The sequence below is a fragment of the Ictalurus punctatus genome, chromosome 9 (genome assembly GCF_001660625.3).
Source record: "Ictalurus punctatus breed USDA103 chromosome 9, Coco_2.0, whole genome shotgun sequence".
NCBI lineage: Eukaryota > Metazoa > Chordata > Actinopteri > Siluriformes > Ictaluridae > Ictalurus > Ictalurus punctatus.
This window is the reverse complement of record NC_030424.2, coordinates 4,527,215-4,546,129: the sequence shown is the minus strand read 5'-3', so window position 1 is coordinate 4,546,129 and position 18,915 is coordinate 4,527,215. Positions and strand designations below refer to the sequence as shown.

The window sequence follows — 18,915 nt, the reverse complement described above, 5'->3', positions numbered from 1 at the left end:
CGCTTTTCAAGTAGTATAAATATATATAAAATAAGAAATATAGTGCAAATATGAAAATAAATTATAAACGAGAAATACAGGAAAAATAGAAAAATATAACTTACTCATGATTCAGATGGTGAAGATTCTCGTCTCGCAAGGAAAGCCTTAATTTTTAGAGAACCATGATGAGAGCCAGTTATAAGGGTGGCTGGGTCAAACTGCCCCCCCCCCTCGAGATAACGATAAGACCAAGGTCCCTCCCGGTTGTTTAGTCGTCTTGTCTACGTCATTTTATTTCCCTAGGTAATTGAGAATCCTGGTTTCTGACCACCTAGGTAATTGAGAATCCTGGTTTCTGACCACCTAGGTAAATGAGAATCCTGGTTTCTGATTCTCTATGTAATTCAAAACGCTGGGTTTTTATTTTCTGGGTTATTAGAAATGCCTGGGTTCTGATTCTATGTGTAAGTGAAATAGGCCTTTTCTGGAAACATATGGGTTATCTAGTGTGTAAATACAGTATAAATACTGGAGCTTAAGCTCAGGGTATTGGGATCACTTCTGAGAATTCTCATCGGTGTGGATCTCGTGTGGTGGAATGGAACAATAAAGCTGGACCCTTGCTTCTTCTCACTCACGGCTGGTGTATTTTTTCTATCTCCAACTGGGCTCAGAGGTAGATGTGAGTATTGGCTTCTAAGTTGAGTTTTAAATGTTTTTGGGTAATAGGCTAAATTTGAGCCAACATTTGGCACCCCAGATGGGACTGGGCTAAGATCTATATGTCTGGAATCTCTCCTGTGGTACTTCGCTCTCTAAGCAACAGACAGGCCGTATAGGAAAAGGCATTGCAGACGCCTGTTATTTCAAAGCTCTGTTTTAGTGGTCTGTTGCTACGACTGAGAAGCCCCGGGGTGGGAAGAAAGACTAAGTGGGTCTCCAAAAGAACCTGGAGTGAGTGAGAAGAGGTAAGAGAAGTGTGGATTGTAGAAGATTGTACTTATTGTAATTGTATAAGGTTCATAAGACTGTGTAAGGATATGGCATATGTGTTGTGTGAGTGAAAGTCCTGCAATACCGCTGGAGGAAGGGAAAAAAGGTAGAAAAAAGAGAAGAGAAATAGAGAAATACTCCAGGGCGGGGATAGAAAGCAGGTGGAAAATGAGGCCTCAGACCCCAGATACCGGCTACTAGACTAGACTAGCAGACTAGTGGCGGCTGCATTGGTGGGGACCCCTAATACCGCTGGAAAAAGATTAGATAAAAGATAGATAGATTAGATTCCAGGGCTGGATAGAGAGGGGAATAAATCCTGGGCCCAGGTCCGGATCGTGCAATACAGCATGCCCAGTGTATGAATGGAATATGTACTAACAAATGTGTGTGCTTAAAATATATGTGCTTATAATATGTATAATATGAGTGTGGTGTGAGAGCGTGTAAGTTTTGGAGACAGGGAAAATGTATTTATTAGTGCTCTGAACATGAGCTCCATACCTAAAGTATTGGATAAGTGGGATAAGATTCAGAGAAAAGAATTCTTTTGGAGAAAGTTGGATTTAATTTGTATGACTGTAAGCTTCATGCATACGGAGCTGGTATGTAGGTGCTTTATACTTTGAAAACTTCATGTAGTAACATAAATAAGCGTAATAATGTGGAATACAATGTGTGTATGGGAGCTTGCCTGCGTTGTTGATAGAACGGAGGGGTGTATGTGTGTGTTCTTGTCTGTCCTTATCTGTGCGTCTGTGTGGAAATAGGGAGGAAGGACAAGGGGAAAAAAAACAAAAAAAAAAGGAAAAAAAAACAAAACAAAAAAAAAAAAAGGGAAAAAGATTGTGTGATCCGGGAACAGGAAAACTGAAGGTGGGAGAAAAGTATATTGTCGGGGCCATTATTGAGAAATGACTGCCACAAGGCCCACACGGGTGAGGTTTCCAACTCAGGACGGGGAAAGTAGGCGGCTGCAGCATCCACAGGGACACAATGGAGCCCGCGTGAAAGAAATACAAAACGATGCAGGAGTAAGTGAAATTTTGTCCTGGTTAAAACGGGGGGCTCAAAAAGACGGTGCGGGAATATGGCGCAGTGTAGAAGGGTTGTGTATAGCCCCAGTCAGCCGCCTCCCACGCTTGATCAAAGACACCCATGGCGTGGATCATGTCAATAAGACTGAAATGATCCGGAAAATCCGTCAGGAATGGTGGTCCCCTCAGCTGGCCTCACAGGTGGACCAAATGGTGAACGCATGTGCTGTGTGCATCAACCACAACGTGCGAAAGAACCTCACCACCCCCTTAGGACATATTCCCCCGCCGACGGGACCGTTTCGGCATCTAATGATGAATCATATAGACATGGGAGCGGAGTTCCAGGTAGATGGGAAACGCTTCCTTCTGGTCATAGTGGACCGCTTTAGCCAGTGGGTGGAGGCGACTGCTACTTCTGAGGAAGATGTGGAGTCCGCCGCTAAATTTTTATGTTGTGAGGTCATACCTCGATTCGGGATCCCTGATTTTTTGAGTTCAGACAATGGCATCCACTTCGTAAATAACGTCCTTAAGTATGTTGCATCGGCCTTGAAGGTTGATCATAAGCTAGGATGTGTATATCTTCCTGAGTCCCAAAGCACGATGGACCCAGGGTACCGCACCCTAACTAATAAATTGGCAAAAATATGCGATGACTCACACCTAAACTCAAATCCACCGACAGTTATATTCACAGGTTAGAGAAGCAATCCATGGTGGGGACGGGGTACGGGAGGATGTACGTTTAGTGGCCCCCGGGGATAGAGTACACATTCGTATGTTTCAGAGAAATAGCCCCCTCGGGGCACGTCGGGAAGGACCCTTCACTGTGGTCGCTGCAACCGCCTCGGCTGTGAGAGTTGAAGAGAGAGATCATTGGTACCACTTAAACCAGTGCGTCCGTGCCGGAGCAGATACGGGACGGCGAGGACCAACAACCCCAGGCCCTGCCACTACAGGGCAGCCCATGGGGACGGAGGTGTTAACCGACAGCGACTCGGATACCTCACTTATGGGTCCGGCCTACGGCACTCGAGCCCAGGCTAAACGACGGGCTGTGGAAAGGCTAGATAGACCGGCCCAGTCGGATGCCGGTAGCTCAACAGGCTCTTCGTTCCTCTCCTCTCCATACGATGATATTGACCCTGTTACCTCCCCCCGAGCTGAAGCGGGAGACGTAGCTGCCGTCCCGCTAGTAACCCCACCAGAGGCAGAATTGTTATCAACACTCGCCACTCTCTGGCAATCTGATAACCTTGATGACCCCATGCCTATGAGCACTATTGATTTGGATATGCTGCAGGCCCTGGAGGTACAGTTAAGCACACCTCCCCCCGTGCCCCCTGAGCTCCAGTCTCCGCAGGGATCTTTACACACTCCCCTACCATTGAGTCGAGAGAACACTGGTTCAGCAGAGTAGCTGGGGTGGGGGCGCCTTATACCACAGGGCTAAGAGTTCCTGTTCAGACCAGAGGGTGATGTTCGGAAGAACACACCTTCATTGTATAATTTACTGATCATGATCTAGACTGCGTACAGTCCTATATATAGATTGTGACAGGTCAATAGCTTGCGTGCCTTTAACTGTAATTGGAAGTCGGTATGATTCCCTGTTTGTAAACTGAATGAGGACGGTTATCTAAACCACCGAGCGCGCGAGAGAGGGAGAGAGCGCGTGCGAGAGATTTCTGTTTTTTCCTCTTTTTCCAATCCTTTAGTTATCTCACGCTCTACATTAAAGTCAAAGTGATTCAATGTATATATATATATATATATACGTGGATATATTCCTGTAAAAATTAAAATCAATCAGCATGTCTTGATGTTATCAGTCCGGAGAGAACTTTAATAATAGTTTATGTGGTGTGCATTGTGCCACTTAGTTTCCTCTGCACAGACATCTTTGCCTGACTAATGATAAAATTAACATGTGAACCTGTTCGTTTTGAGTGATATTAATAAAAAACCCTGAAAAGTAAAACCGACCCGAGGTAACAGCCTCTGGCTGATCGCAATGTGGTCTGTATCAGGCTAGGTCACATCCTCCCTGTTGAGATAATGTTGAGCCTAAACATTTGGTTTTAGAGAGCAGTCTACCTTCATGAACTGACTCGCTAACAAGAGCTGGAGTAACCATAACTAATTTGTGTAGGTGATTCCTATACGGGTATGTGTCTATACAATATCTTAAGCAGTGTAAGTGCGAATTCTTCTGGCGTGTGGTATTCATGTTGTATAATGCGGAATAATTTCTGCATGTTTTCTCTTTAAATGCTGTGTATATGTCCAATGATAAGTAATTAGTAAGATCAGATGGCAGTAGTAGTCTGCACATCTTAAATTATTTGTAATGTGTTGTACGCCTGTTACAGATGTGATATCTAAGTCCGTAACATTAGAATAAGGTGATGATTACTTAATGTGGAATTCGGGTTTTGCAGGGAGTACGAGTATCTGGATTAGACAGCCTTGCATAATGGTTCCTTTTGCCGACATGTTGTGCTGATATGAGTTTGGGAGGTAGTTTAATTACGGTCCCTTTACAACAGTGTAATTTGAAGTGATTTGTTTTTTCCTGAACCGTAGACTGGTGAATAGAATAGAGTAGTTATGCAAATATATGGGTGTGTGTATATATATATACATATACGGTGTGCTATGGATATGTCATACAAAATATACGAGTTACAATATTTAAATAATACAAAGCAGTGGTCACAAACTCGAGAAAGGGAGGATATACTGCACAACCTCTGAAGTGAATTGAATTGATAATACGTTATACAGCAGCTGAGAACTGATAAAAACTGAGAGCTAAGAACTAGATGCAGGTGTGTGTGATCTGGGAATTGCAGTTCATGGCAGCCAGCCATGTTTGTGGACCGCAGTGAAGGATGGGAAATGTGGTTTGTGATATGAGTAGATTTAACACTACCTTAATATGGTCAAATACAGTTTAAATGAAATGGATAAAATTATAGGGCGAATCTTATGCTTCTTACAATTGTGCGTTCAGCCAAGGTAACAACTTGGTGGTAAATTGAAACAAAGCTCACAGATGATAAATTTTATTTTAGACTAAGTTAAATACATATTCACATTCCTCCAAAGTGAGCAACATTTAAATGTCATGTATGAAGGATCTGAGTGATATTTTGAGTACAGTATTTTGGTACAGTTATAAGTTAATAAGAAACAAAATGCATGTACATGCATGTATACCATTTAGACTAAAGACTAGTGCTGTACACATAGAACCAAATTCACTAGGTTGTTTTGAATGAAAATTAGTGGGATAAAAGTGGCTAGAGGACTGTAAATGCATATCTAGATCTCAACCTCATTTACTCTATTTTAGTTCTATCTTATTGGGATTATCACTCGTTAGCACAGATGGAATGTTAATATGTTCGGGTAGTGTGCACCACAAATTTCCAGACTAAAGGAATTTTGGTTTCCTTTCTCAATATCTTTCTGGTAAATGAAAAACAGGAAGGGATAAGAATGTATCTTTGTCAATTGGGTTTGTACTTTTAAAAGTAAACGGACTAGAACTATTTTACAGGGATAACTATACATGAGAGTGGAAAACCCCTTTAAGAGAGGTGTTATTCGATTGATTAGAGCAGTGGAGATTACTTTAGTAATTTTTTTTTTAAATGATTTGATAGACCAACATTATTTAATCTCTGCAGCAATATTTCCTGATTCACTGTGTTGAGAGCCTCTTCTAAATCAACAGACAAGGAAGTGCAGAGGGTACCGTGACATTGTTTTAAGACTTTCAAAACAACAGTTGTGCTGATATGTTTATATGACCTTAGACTTCTTGCAGACTGATAACATGTGAACGGTTCACTGAAAAAGCTGTCTACAAGGGACAGGAGGCTTTAGGATTGGACTGTAATGATCTAATATAGTTGGATGTCCCTGATTTAATTTAATAAAATAAAATAAATAAAAAAGAAAGCTGATTTCCAAATTTCTGGTATAACCCCGTTGTCAATGAAGGATTAAAATGATAAGTTAAAAGAGATAAAATAATATCAACTGCTAAGTTTAGAAATACAGACTCCACACAATCAGGGCCTTGTGATGTGTTTATATCGAACTTGAGTGATCTGTAAACATTAGAAGTCTTAACACGTTAAAAACTGAACTCCTCGTGTCGAATTGTTTTTAATAGCTTACTGCTTTATTAAAATCAGGGTATAGTAAATCACGATGAATATTCACCGTTTTAAGACCGAGATCTGATGCATAAATTGAACATTTAATGATGGGTTTTGCAGTTGTGTGTTCCCAGTTGTCTGTCTCCAGTTTCCAGTACTATTGTCCTGTAAACAATATCTTCGATCCTCAGAAAAAGGATGAAAGGACATGCCCACTTAGTCTAGCATTATTACAGCAAGCTGTGATAACAAAAGCGATAAGTTTTGCGATACAACCAACCCACCCAGTAACCATTATTTATAGTATGATGGATATAGAATACATATATATATATATATATATATATATATATATATATATATATATATATATATATATATATATATATATATATATATATATATATATATATATATATATATATAAGATGTCCCAACTGTAACCTATAACTGTAATTCCATTCCACATGATATTATTATTGATCAGCGCTTTTTTCCAAGTGACTGCATGTGAGAGCTCAAGGCCGTGACTCCCCTTAACATGCCTAGATTAGTAGGACACCTGGAAGCGTCTCCTTCGGGGGCTGTGGGCTCCCCTGCGGTGTACTCCTCTGTGGTCATAGACTCCCTTGCACGCTCCCAAGGCCGTCAGGACATGATTGGGGTCATCCTCCGCCCCATAAAAGCACAACAAATGTTCCTGGACGTTATCAAGTATGGTCTGCAGTAGATCACTGATTGCTCACTAAAGGACAACATCCTGAGATCCGGGTGTTCTTTGGACAAGCCTGACATTGAATGGACCTATGCTTTGCACCTGAACTATGGCTGGCAAACTACAACAAAGACTGTGTCTTACGTGTGACTGAAAGGGGGGGTGCTGCTTGGGGGGGTCCCGGCTCAGGAGAATGGGGCGCTTACAGGGCTGAAGTTTATGTATTGAAAACATTGGATTTGGTGGCACAAGGATTGCCAGGCTGGAGAGGCTCTCTTAGTGTGGATCATTGGGAAAATTGCTCTCTCACACATCGATCTTACGTTCATCACACCAGGTCATTTCTATTTTGAAAGAACAGGATATAGGGATATGGGGTTAATCTATGTACCACCCGAACTAAAATTCTTAAACCTGTTAGTGTGCCTAACTCACCAACTGTGGTGTTGTAATGGTGTAATTAATTCTGTGGAGCCAGTCACTGAGAACACTCACGATTGCCCAGCCGAAATTCGTATTTCGTTGAGCTTAAAAGTTTTGGGTCCGAAATTTCACAAACATTATGAACACCCTGTTCTGCCCAATTGGCTGAATTGAAGTCTATCACTAAAGAATGCAACCTGGTTAAGGGTAGAATTGTTAAAAAAAATTAAAAAATAAATAAAAAATAATATAAATACTGACGTTTAGGCCCATGGATTGTGTCGTCTGTTTGGAGTTGTTTGAATGCAATGAGGTTCTATGAAAAAATTGGAACGCCACTTATCGAACAGATAGTTTAATTGAATTCTGACTGCACTTCTTGCTGTATGTATTACAGCTGCCCATGATCTTAGTTAGTGTGCGAGGGGGAAGGTAGAGGAATGATCTCTGTACTTGCAGGCAACGGTGGAGGATCACCTGAAGTGTGCTCAAAATTATTTATTTTTTCCTTGACCTTGGATAGGTCTGGCATACCCTGATTTGTGTTTGATGTAATTTGTGCTGATACTAAACGTATTTTGGTAGATGCTCTACCTCTTGCACTAATGACCTATCACATGCAGACTAACAGCAATATGTATCTAACACCGCATGAAATGCTTACGGGTCGACCCATGTCTGTGTCTGTTCCTTATGATGGACGGCCGCTGGAGTAATTGCAGATGAATCAAAAACATATATAAGACCACTAACTATTATGTATGGAGCTATATATTCACAGGAACACAGCTGAGTGCAGTGTTATGTGTGAGGCGTCACCGCCTCAACGGGGGGAGGAGGTGTTCACCGGAGGTGTTCACCCGGAGGTGTTCACCCGGAGCCGCGAGAGAATGCTGACTATGAGAATGCCTCAATCCTCCAATGACGAGATGGTGGGGAACACGTGAAGGTCCGGTACGAAGCTTCAACGGGGGGTCTGCTCAGTCAGTGGCAGACAGGATGAGAAGATGTGCAGATCCATGCCCTGGGTGTACGTGCTAGCCTAACCTCTCCCCAAAGGGTGGCTCTCTACAGTACGTAAAGTGCTTGAGCTGAAGACAACCAGCATACAGAGAGATATTGCATACAACAGACTGTCAAGTATTGTTATAAAATGTTATAAAATGTTTGTGATATGACGCACTCAGGCATGAGAAAAGTATAATGGTGCTGCCGAGCACATAGTGCTGGCAGGGTGGGAATTTTTCCTCGTAGGAGGTTTTTTCACCCACCCCTGACTGCAAAAGACTGGGGTTTGGTTTTTGAGGGGAAGCAAAAATCTGCAGGTCCCGACAAATGCAAAACTGTGGGCTGACAGGCCTAGTTGAGAAAGATAGGGACGTGTAGATCCAATCAAGTAGTTAGTTATTGTAGTGGCCACTCATACGTACGGCAGTAGTAGTAGTAATGAATGATTAGGGGAACTCAGTTAATCACACTTATAATCGATGTAGGCAAACAAAGTATAATCAAGGTAGTTAGATTCGAAATGAGATATATATATACATAGTTAAAAGGAGAAGTTAAGGGTTAAGAGTTATGGCTAGGTACATCTACACATGTCTCCCACCAGGTCTAAAAAACCTCCTCAGCTCTATTCGGATCAGTGTTGCGTAGAAGTGGTTATTGTAAGGGACCCATTGGATTACGGGGACGGGCGCAGGAATTAGCGTGGGACGGCCAGGGGGTGCGGCAGAACCAGTTTTTCCACAGATACCCGCTTAATTAAGGTATTGTATGAGGCTTCATAGCCTCAGAGGGGGGAAATGTTGTGGATAAAAATGACATGAAATAAACACGAGGGAGACTGAGTATGAGTAAATATGTAATTTTATTGGTAATTCACAGGACGGGTGGGTGCGTAGTCTGGAGGAGAGTAAGAGGGGGAAGAAAATGGGGTGCGTCCTGGGGACATGGGGAAATCAGGGTGGGTGAAGTGAACGGACCACTGAGAGTCGGGCGGACTGGTGGGTGAGAAGAGGGACGAATGGTCGGGGCCCGGATCAGAGAAGACAACATCATCCTCGGATTGGAAGCTAGAGGGGGGTTCTGGTTCTGACTGTGTAGAGGCGTCAACACGCACGTTCGTGGGGCAGATTCTGTACCGAAGAAGAGGGGGGAACCCCGGGTCTCTATTCTTAGGGGGGGTGCTGCGAAGATAGTTAAGTAGCATCATGATATCAGCCGTGAGATGCACAAGCTGGTAATGAGTGTCCAGATCCAGATCCAGGTCCAGTAACGGAGAGAGAGGGGACTGACGACGGGCACCGGCACCTAGACATACAGAAGCGGTTTTAGTCAGAGGTGGATAAATTGGTAAAACACTTTAAAGATCTTTATGGGTTATTAGTCGAAATAGTCGAAAGAAGTGTACGAGCTGAGGAGTGCTAAAACACACACACACACACGCTCGTACAGTCAAGGGCGGGCAAGTAGACACAACATACACACACACACTCTCTCTTTCTCATACACACACACGAATAACTTTAATAATATCTTATAGTAATAGAGAAACTCTATAAAAAACAGAATAGTAGGATATGCAGGACAGTAGAACTGCAATGATATTAAGAAGTTGGAAGTACAGTAAACCGCTTTTCAAGTAGTATAAATATATATAAAATAAGAAATATAGTGCAAATATGAAAATAAATTATAAACGAGAAATACAGGAAAAATAGAAAAATATGACTTACTCATGATTCAGATGGTGAAGATTCTCGTCTCGCAAGGAAAGCCTTAATTTTTAGAGAACCATGAAGAGAGCCAGTTATAAGGGTGGCTGGGTCAAACTGCCCCCCCCCCCGAGATAACGATAAGACCAAGGTCCCTCCCGGTTGTTTAGTCGTCTTGTCTACGTCATTTTATTTCCCTAGGTAATTGAGAATCCTGGTTTCTGACCACCTAGGTAATTGAGAATCCTGGTTTCTGACCACCTAGGTAAATGAGAATCCTGGTTTCTGATTCTCTATGTAATTCAAAACGCTGGGTTTTTATTTTCTGGGTTATTAGAAATGCCTGGGTTCTGATTCTATGTGTAAGTGAAATAGGCCTTTTCTGGAAACAAATGGGTTATCTAGTGTGTAAATACAGTATAAATACTGGAGCTTAAGCTCAGGGTATTGGGATCACTTCTGAGAATTCTCATCGGTGTGGATCTCGTGTGGTGGAATGGAACAATAAAGCTGGACCCTTGCTTCTTCTCACTCACGGCTGGTGTATTTTTTCTATCTCCAACTGGGCTCAGAGGTAGATGTGAGTATTGGCTTCTAAGTTGAGTTTTAAATGTTTTTGGGTAATAGGCTAAATTTGAGCCAACACTTGCTTTGAGTATAGCACACGCAATCAACATTTCTCACTGTACCACGCTTTACAGGGGTGAGGTTGGTCTCAATGTCCCTGGACCAAACCTGTGCAAAGTGAAATGAGGCTGGTTTTCACTACAGCAGGCAAAAGGTGTGCCTCTTCATCCAGCATATGGTTTTCTGTCACAAAAAAAAAAAAAAAAAAAACTGATCAGGCTACGGGAGGTTGATGTGCCTGAGGTTCATTTTCTCACACAACACAACGGCCTGCATGTTTCCAATAAAGGTCAAAATCAGATTGCAAGATTTTGTTAGAAGTTAGGTGGGAATTTGCAGTTACCTAGGACAGGTTGCCTTGCTATGAGTATAGCACACGCAATCAACATTTAGCCCACGCAATCAACATTTCTCACTGTACCACGCTTTTCAGGGGTGAGGTTGGTCTCAAAGTCCCTGGATCAAACCTGTGAAATGAGGCTGGTTTTCACTACAGCAGGTAAAAGGTGTGCCTCTTCATCCAGCATATGGTTTTCTGTCACAAAAAAAACAAAACAAAAAAAACTCATCAGGCTACGGGAGGTTGATCTGCCTGAGGTTCATTTTCTCACACAACACAACGGCCTGCATGTTTACAATAAAGGTCAAAATCAGATTGCAAGATTTTGTTAGAAGTTAGGTGGGAATTTGCATTTACCTAGTACAAGTTGCCTTGCTATGAATAAAGCATACGCAATCAACATTTCTCACTGTACCACGCTTTTCAGAGGTGAGGTTGGTCTCAACGTCCCTGGATAAAACCTGTGCAAAGTGAAATGAGGCTGGTTTTCACTACATCCAGCATATGGTTTTCTGTCAAAAATAAATAAATAAATAAATAACTTATCAGGCTACGGGAGGTTGATTTGCCTGAGGTTCATTTTCTCACACAACACCACGGCCTGCATGTTTCCAATAAAGGTCAAAATCAGATTGCAAGATTTTGTTAGAAGTTAGGTGGGAATTTGCATTTACCTAGTACAGGTTGCCTTGCTATGAGTATAGCACACGCAATCAACATTTCTCACTGTACCAGGCCAAAGACGTGCCAGAATGTCCCACGCCGAATCTAGCAGTTGATTTTCTGGCCGAGTGGCACCCCTCCTCAGTCCAGAAGTGTGGAGTGCCGTGATCGTATAGTGGTTAGTACTCTGCGTTGTGGTCGCAGCAACCCCGGTTCGAAGACGGGTCGCGGCATGTAGTGTTCTACCTCACCCCTGAATCCTAAGGTTGAGCATGTCTTTGTGACCTCCATCCCTTTTCCTCTGGAAAAGCACAAGTAGATCGAACAATGGGTCCATGGGCCAGTGGCGCAATGGATAACGCGTCTGACTACGGATCAGAAGATTCTAGGTTCAACTCCTGGTTGGCTCAGTTCCCTTTTACCTCACTCCAAAGGTGTGCCTTTGCAACCCACTCTGGCAGCTGAGTTTCCGGCAGACCACTCATAATCTCTGGAATGCTGCGAGTCATGATCCTACTCAAGTCAGCACGCTGGCTTACTATAGCTGGCTTCCAAGTTTGCCATGTGGAAAGCAAAACGAGGCAGGCCGAAAGTGTGCCGGCGCCTCCCGCTCGTGGTCCAGCAGCTGATTTTCTGGCAGTGTAACAGGTCTGTGACGATCATAACGTAGTGGTTAGTATTACGTGGCCCCGGAAATCCCGGTTGGGACGCGATTGACAGCGCTGCATTTTCTCATTTTCCTGAGCAGGCGCGGATGTCCCATATGGTCTAGCGGTCAGGATTCTTGGTTTTCACCCAGGCGCCCGGGTTCCACTCCCGGTATGGGAACGGTGCTTTAGTGTATGGCCCAAGTTGAACTTAGTTTAGCTTCTCCAGCTGAACGCTTGACTTAGTAGAAATGACAGCATAAGTAGTTAGGTTCTCATTTCCACAAGCTTTCTGTGGGCCAGTGGTGCAATGGATGAATCATAAGATTCCAGAATCAACACCTGGAGGATTTGCTTTAGCTCTCTCTTACCCCGTCCAACATCCTGGCCCCGTCTGATGGCTAACTCTAATAAACTAGTAAAGCTGCCTCTCTGAATCTGGCTGTAATAGCCCATATTCAGGGGTGAGGTTGGTCTCAACATCGCTGGATCAAACCTGTGCAAAGTGAAATGAGGCTAGTTTTCACTACAGCAGGCATATGGTTTTCTGGCAAAAATAAATAAATAACTTATCAGGCTACGGGAGGTTGATGTGCCTGAGGTTCATTTTCTCACACAACACAACGGCCTGCATGTTTCTAATAAAGGTCAAAATCAGATTGCAAGATTTTGTTAGAAGTTAGGTGGGAATTTGCATTTACCTAGGACAGGTTGACTTGCTATGAATATAGCACACGCAATCAACATTTCTCACTGTACTACGCTTTTCAGGGATGAGGTTGGTCTCAACGTCCCTGGATCAAACCTGTGCAAAGTGAAATGAGGCTGGTTTTCACTACAGCAGGCAAAAGGTGTGCCTCTTCATCCAGCATATGGTTTTCTGTCACAAAAAAAAAAAAAAAAAAAACTGATCAGGCTACGGGAGGTTGATGTGCCTGAGGTTCATTTTCTCACACAACACAACGGCCTGCATGTTTCCAATAAAGGTCAAAATCAGATTGCAAGATTTTGTTAGGTAGTTAGGTGGGAATTTGCATTTACCTAGTACAGGTTGCCTTGCTATGAGTATAGCATACGCAATCAACATTTCTCACTGTACCACGCTTTTCAGGGGTGAGGTTGGTCTCAACGTCCCTGGATAAAACCTGTGCAAAGTGAAATGAGGCTGGTTTTCACTACATCCAGCATATGGTTTTCTGTCAAAAATAAATAAATAAATAAAAAAACTTATCAGGCTACGGGAGGTTGATGTGCCTGAGGTTCATTTTCTCACACAACACCACGGCCTGCATGTTTCCAATAAAGGTCAAAATCAGATTGCAAGATTTTGTTAGAAGATAGGTGGGAATTTGCATTTACCTAGCAACAAAGCAACATCCTGGCCCCGTCTGATCGCTAACTCTAATAAACTAGTAAAGCTGCCGCTCTGAGTCTGGCTGTAGTAGCCCCTTCTCAGGGGTGAGGTTGGTCTCAACGTCCCTGGATAAAACCTGTGCAAAGTGAAATGAGGCTAGTTTTCACTACAGCAGGCATATGGTTTTCAGTCAAAAAAAAAAAAAAAATTTATCAGGCTACAGGAGGTTGATGTGCCTGAGGTTCATTTTCTCACACAACACAACGGCCTGCATGTTTCCAATAATGGTCAAAATCAGATTGCAAGATTTTGTTAGAAGTTAGGTGGGAATTTGCATTTACCTAGTACAGGTTGCCTAGCTATGAGTATAGCACACGCAATCAACATTTCTCACTGTACCACGATTTTCAGGGGTGAGGTTGGTCTCAACGTCCCTGTGCAAAGTGAAATGAGGCTGGTTTTCGCTACATCCAGCATATGGTTTTCTGTCAAAAATAAATAAATAAATAAATAAACTTATCAGGCTACGGGAGGTTGATGTGCCTGAGGTTCATTTTCTCACACAACACAACGGCCTGCATGTTTCCAATAAAGGTCAAAATCAGATTGCAAGATTTTGTTAGAAGTTAGGTGGGAATTTGCATTTACCTAGTACAGGTTGCCTTGCTATGAGTATAGCACACGCAATCAACATTTCTCACTGTACCAGGCCAATGAAGTGCCAGAATGTCCCACGCCGAATCTAGCAGTTGATTTTCTGGCCGAGTGGCACCCCTCCGCATTCGAGCTGTGCGGAGTGCCGTGATCGTATAGTGGTTAGTACTCTGCGTTGTGGTCGCAGCAACCCCGGTTCGAATCCGGGTCACGGCATGGAGTTTTCTACCTCACCCCTGAATCCTAAGGTTGAGCATGTCTTTTCCGCTGGAAAAGCACAAGTAGATCGGACGACGGCTCCATGGGCCAGTGGCGCAATGGATAACGCGTCTGACTACGGATCAGAAGATTCTAGTTTCAACTCCTGGTTGGCTCAGTTCCCTTTTACCTCACTCCAAAGGTGTGCCTTTGCAACCCACTCTGGCAGCTGAGTTTCCGTCAGACCACTCATAATCTCTGGAATGCTGCGAGTCATGATCCTACTCAAGTCAGCACGCTGGCTTACTATAGCTGGCTTCCAAGTTTGCCATGTGGAAAGCAAAACGAGGCAGGCCGACAGTGTGCCGGTGCCTCCCGCTCGTGGTCCAGCAGCTGATTTTCTGGCAGTGTAACAGGTCTGTGACGATGCTTTAGTGTATGGCCCAAGTTGAAGTTAGTTTAGCTTCTCCAGCTGAACGCTTGACTTAGTAGAAATGACAGCATAAGTAGTTAGGTTCTCATTTCCACAAGCTTTCTGTGGGCCAGTGGTGCAATGGATGAATCATAAGATTCCAGAATCAACACCTGGAGGATTTGCTTTAGCTCTCTCTTACCCCGTCCAACATCCTGGCCCCGTCTGATCGCTAACTCTAATAGACTAGTAAAGCTGCCGCTCTGAATCTGGCTGTAGTAGCCCCTTTTCAGGGGTGAGGTTGGTCTCAATGTTCCTGGATCAAACCTGTGCAAAGTGAAATGAGGCTGGTTTTCACTACATCCAGCATATGGTTTTCTGTCAAAAATAAATAAATAACTTATCAGGCTACGGGAGGTTGATGTGCCTGAGGTTCATTTTCTCACACAACACAACGGCCTGCATGTTTCTAATAAAGGTCAAAATCAGATTGCAAGATTTTGTTAGAAGTTAGGTGGGAATTTGCATTTACCTAGGACAGGTTGCCTTGCTATGAATATAGCACACGCAATCAACATTTCTCACTGTACCACGCTTTTCAGGGGTGAGGTTGGTCTCAACGTCCCTGGATAAAACCTGTGCAAAGTGAAATGAGGCTGGTTTTCACTACAGCAGGCAAAAGGTGTGCCTCTTCATCCAGCATATGGTTTTCTGTCACAAAAAAAAAAAAAAAAACAACTGATCAGGCTACGGGACGTTGATGTGCCTGAGGTTCATTTTCTCACACAACACAACGGCCTGCATGTTTTCAATAAAGGTCCAAATCAGATTGCAAGATTTTGTTAGAAGTTAGGTGGGAATTTGCATTTACCTAGTACAGGTTGCCTTGCTATGAGTATAGCACACGCAATCAACATTTCTCACTGTACCAGGCCAAAGAAGTGCCAGAATGTCCCACGCCGCATCTAGCAGTTGATTTTCTGGCCGAGTGGCACCCCTCCTCTGTTCAGAAGTGCGGAGTGCCGTGATCGTGTAGTGGTTAGTACTCTGAGTTGTGATTGCAGTAACCCTGGTTCGAATCCGGGTCGCGGCATGGAGTTTTCTACCTCACCCCTGAATCCTAAGGTTGAGCATGTCTTTGTGACCTCTAGCCCTTTTCCGCTGGAAAAGCACAAGTAGATCGAACAAAGGCTCCATGGGCCAGTGGCGCAATGGATAACGCGTCTGACTACGGATCAGAAGATTCTAGGTTCAACTCCTGGTTGGCTCAGTTCCCTTTTACCTCACTCCAAAGGTGTGCCTTTGCAACCCACTCTGGCAGCTGAGTTTCCGGCAGACCACTCATAATCTCTGGAATGCTGCGAGTCATGATCCTACTCAAGTCAGCACTCTGGCTTACTATAGCTGGCTTCCAAGTTTGCCATGTGGAAAGCAAAACGAGGCAGGCCGAAAGTGTGCCGGCGCCTCCCGCTCGTGGTCCAGCAGCTGATTTTCTGGCAGTGTAACAGGTCTGTGACGATGCTTTAGTGTATGGCCCAAGTTGAAGTTAGTTTAGCTTCTCCAGCTGAACGCTTGACTTAGTAGAAATGACAGCATAAGTAGTTAGGTTCTCATTTCCACAAGCTTTCTGTGGGCCAGTGGTGCAATGGATGAATCAGAAGATTCCAGAATCAACACCTGGAGGATTTGCTTTAGCTCTCTCTTACCCCGTCCAACATCCTGGCCCCGTCTGATCGCTAACTCTAATAGACTAGTAAAGCTGCCGCTCTGAATCTGGCTGTAGTAGCCCCTTTTCAGGGGTGAGGTTGGTCTCAATGTCCCTGGATCAAACCTGTGCAAAGTGAAATGAGGCTGGTTTTCACTACATCCAGCATATGGTTTTCTGTCAAAAATATATAAATAACTTATCAGGCTACGGGAGGTTGATGTGCCTGAGGTTCATTTTCTCACACAACACAACGGCCTGCATGTTTCTAATAAAGGTCAAAATCAGATTGCAAGATTTTGTTAGAAGTTAGGTGGGAATTTGCATTTACCTAGGACAGGTTGCCTTGCTATGAGTATAGCACACGCAATCAACATTTAGCACACGCAATCAACATTTCTCACTGTACCACGCTTTTCAGCGGTGAGGTTGGTCTCAAAGTCCCTGGATCAAACCTGTGAAATGAGGCTGGTTTTCACTACAGCAGGTAAAAGGTGTGCCTCTTCATCCAACATATGGTTTTCTGTCACAAAAAAAAAAAAAAAAAAAAAAACTGATCAGGCTACGGGAGGTTGATGTGCCTGAGGTTCATTTTCTCACACAACACAACGGCCTGCATGTTTCCAATAAAGGTCAAAATCAGATTGCAAGATTTTGTTAGAAGTAAGGTGGGAATTTGCATTTACCTAGTACAGGTTGCCTTGCTATGAGTATAGCACACGCAATCAACATTTCTCACGGTACCAGGCCAAAGAAGTGCCAGAATGTCCCACGCCGCATCTAGCAGTTGATTTTCTGGCCGAGCGGCACCCTTCCTCAGTCCAGAAGTGCAGAGTGCTGTGATCGTATAGTGGTTAGTACTCTGCGTTGTGGTCGCAGTAACCCCGGTTCAAATCCGGGTCACGGCATGGAGTTTTCTACCTCACCCCTGAATCCTAAGGTTGAGCATGTCTTTGTGACCTCTATCCCTTTTCCTCTGGAAAAGCACAAGTAGATTGAACAATGGGTCCATGGGCCAGTGGCCCAATGGATAACGCGTCTGAATACGGCTCAGAAGATTCTAGGTTCAACTCCTGGTTGGCTCAGTTCCCTTTTACCTCACTCCAAAGGTGTGCCTTTGCAACCCACTCTGGCAGCTGAGTTTCCGGCAGACCACTCATAATCTCTGGAATGCTGCGAGTCATGATCCTACTCAAGTCAGCACGCTGGCTTACTATAGCTGGCTTCCAAGTTTGCCATGTGGAAAGCAAAACGAGGCAGGCCAAAAGTGTGCCGGCGGCTCCCGCTCGTGGTCCAGCAGCTGATTTTCTGGCAGTGTAACAGGTCTGTGACGATGCTTTAGTGTATGGCCCAAGTTGAAGTTAGTTTAGCTTCTCCAGCTGAACGCTTGACTTAGTAGAAATGACAGCATAAGTAGTTAGGTTCTCATTTCCACAAGCTTTCTGTGGGCCAGTGGTGCAATGGATGAATCAGAAGATTCCAGAATCAACACCTGGAGGATTTGCTTTAGCTCTCTCTTACCCCGTTCAACATCCTGGCCCCGTCTGATCGCTAACTCTAGTAGACTAGTAAAGCTGCCGCTCTGAATCTGGCTGTAGTAGCCCCTTTTCAGGGGTGAGGTTGTTCTCAATGTCCCTGGATCAAACCTGTGCAAAGTGAAATGAGGCTGGTTTTCACTACATCCAGCATATGGTTTTCTGTCAAAAATAAATAAATAACTTATCAGGCTACGGGAGGTTGATGTGCCTGAGGTTCATTTTCTCACACAACACAACGGCCTGCATGTTTCTAATAAAGGTCAAAATCAGATTGCAAGATTTTGTTAGAAGTTAGGTGGGAATTTGCATTTACCTAGGACAGGTTGCCTTGCTATGAGTATAGCACACGCAATCAACATTTCTCACTGTACTATGCTTTTCAGGGATGAGGTTGGTCTCAACGTCCCTGGATCAGACCTGTGCAAAGTGAAATGAGGCTGGTTTTCACTACAGCAGGCAAAAGGTGTGCCTCTTCATCCAGCATATGGTTTTCTGTCACAAAAAAAACAAAAAAAAAAAACTGATCAGGCTACGGGAGGTTGATTTGCCTGAGGTTCATTTTCTCACACAACACAACGGCCTGCATGTTTCTAATAAAGGTCAAAATCAGATTGCAAGATTTTGTTAGAAGTTAGGTGGGAATTTGCATTTACCTAGGACAGGTTGCCTTGCTATGAGTATAGCACACGCAATCAACATTTAGCACACGCAATCAACATTTCTCACTGTACCACG

General features: G+C 43.7%; 5 non-coding genes across 5 annotated transcripts; all 5 read left to right on the top strand.

The window, feature by feature from the left end:
- The first annotated feature begins 12,009 nt into the window (after window positions 1–12,009).
- On the top strand, window positions 12,010–12,082 carry trnar-acg (transfer RNA arginine (anticodon ACG)). The gene has a single exon. It is a non-coding gene; the product is annotated as a tRNA-Arg (tRNA).
- Window positions 12,083–12,429: 347 nt separating this feature from the next.
- Window positions 12,430–12,500, top strand: trnae-uuc (transfer RNA glutamic acid (anticodon UUC)). The gene has a single exon. It is a non-coding gene; the product is annotated as a tRNA-Glu (tRNA).
- A 1,971-nt stretch (window positions 12,501–14,471) lies between these two features.
- trnah-gug (transfer RNA histidin (anticodon GUG)) lies at window positions 14,472–14,543 on the top strand. The gene has a single exon. It is a non-coding gene; the product is annotated as a tRNA-His (tRNA).
- A 1,591-nt stretch (window positions 14,544–16,134) lies between these two features.
- trnar-acg (transfer RNA arginine (anticodon ACG)) lies at window positions 16,135–16,207 on the top strand. The gene has a single exon. It is a non-coding gene; the product is annotated as a tRNA-Arg (tRNA).
- A 1,271-nt stretch (window positions 16,208–17,478) lies between these two features.
- trnah-gug (transfer RNA histidin (anticodon GUG)) lies at window positions 17,479–17,550 on the top strand. Its single transcript has one exon. It is a non-coding gene; the product is annotated as a tRNA-His (tRNA).
- The last annotated feature ends 1,365 nt before the right edge of the window (window positions 17,551–18,915 follow it).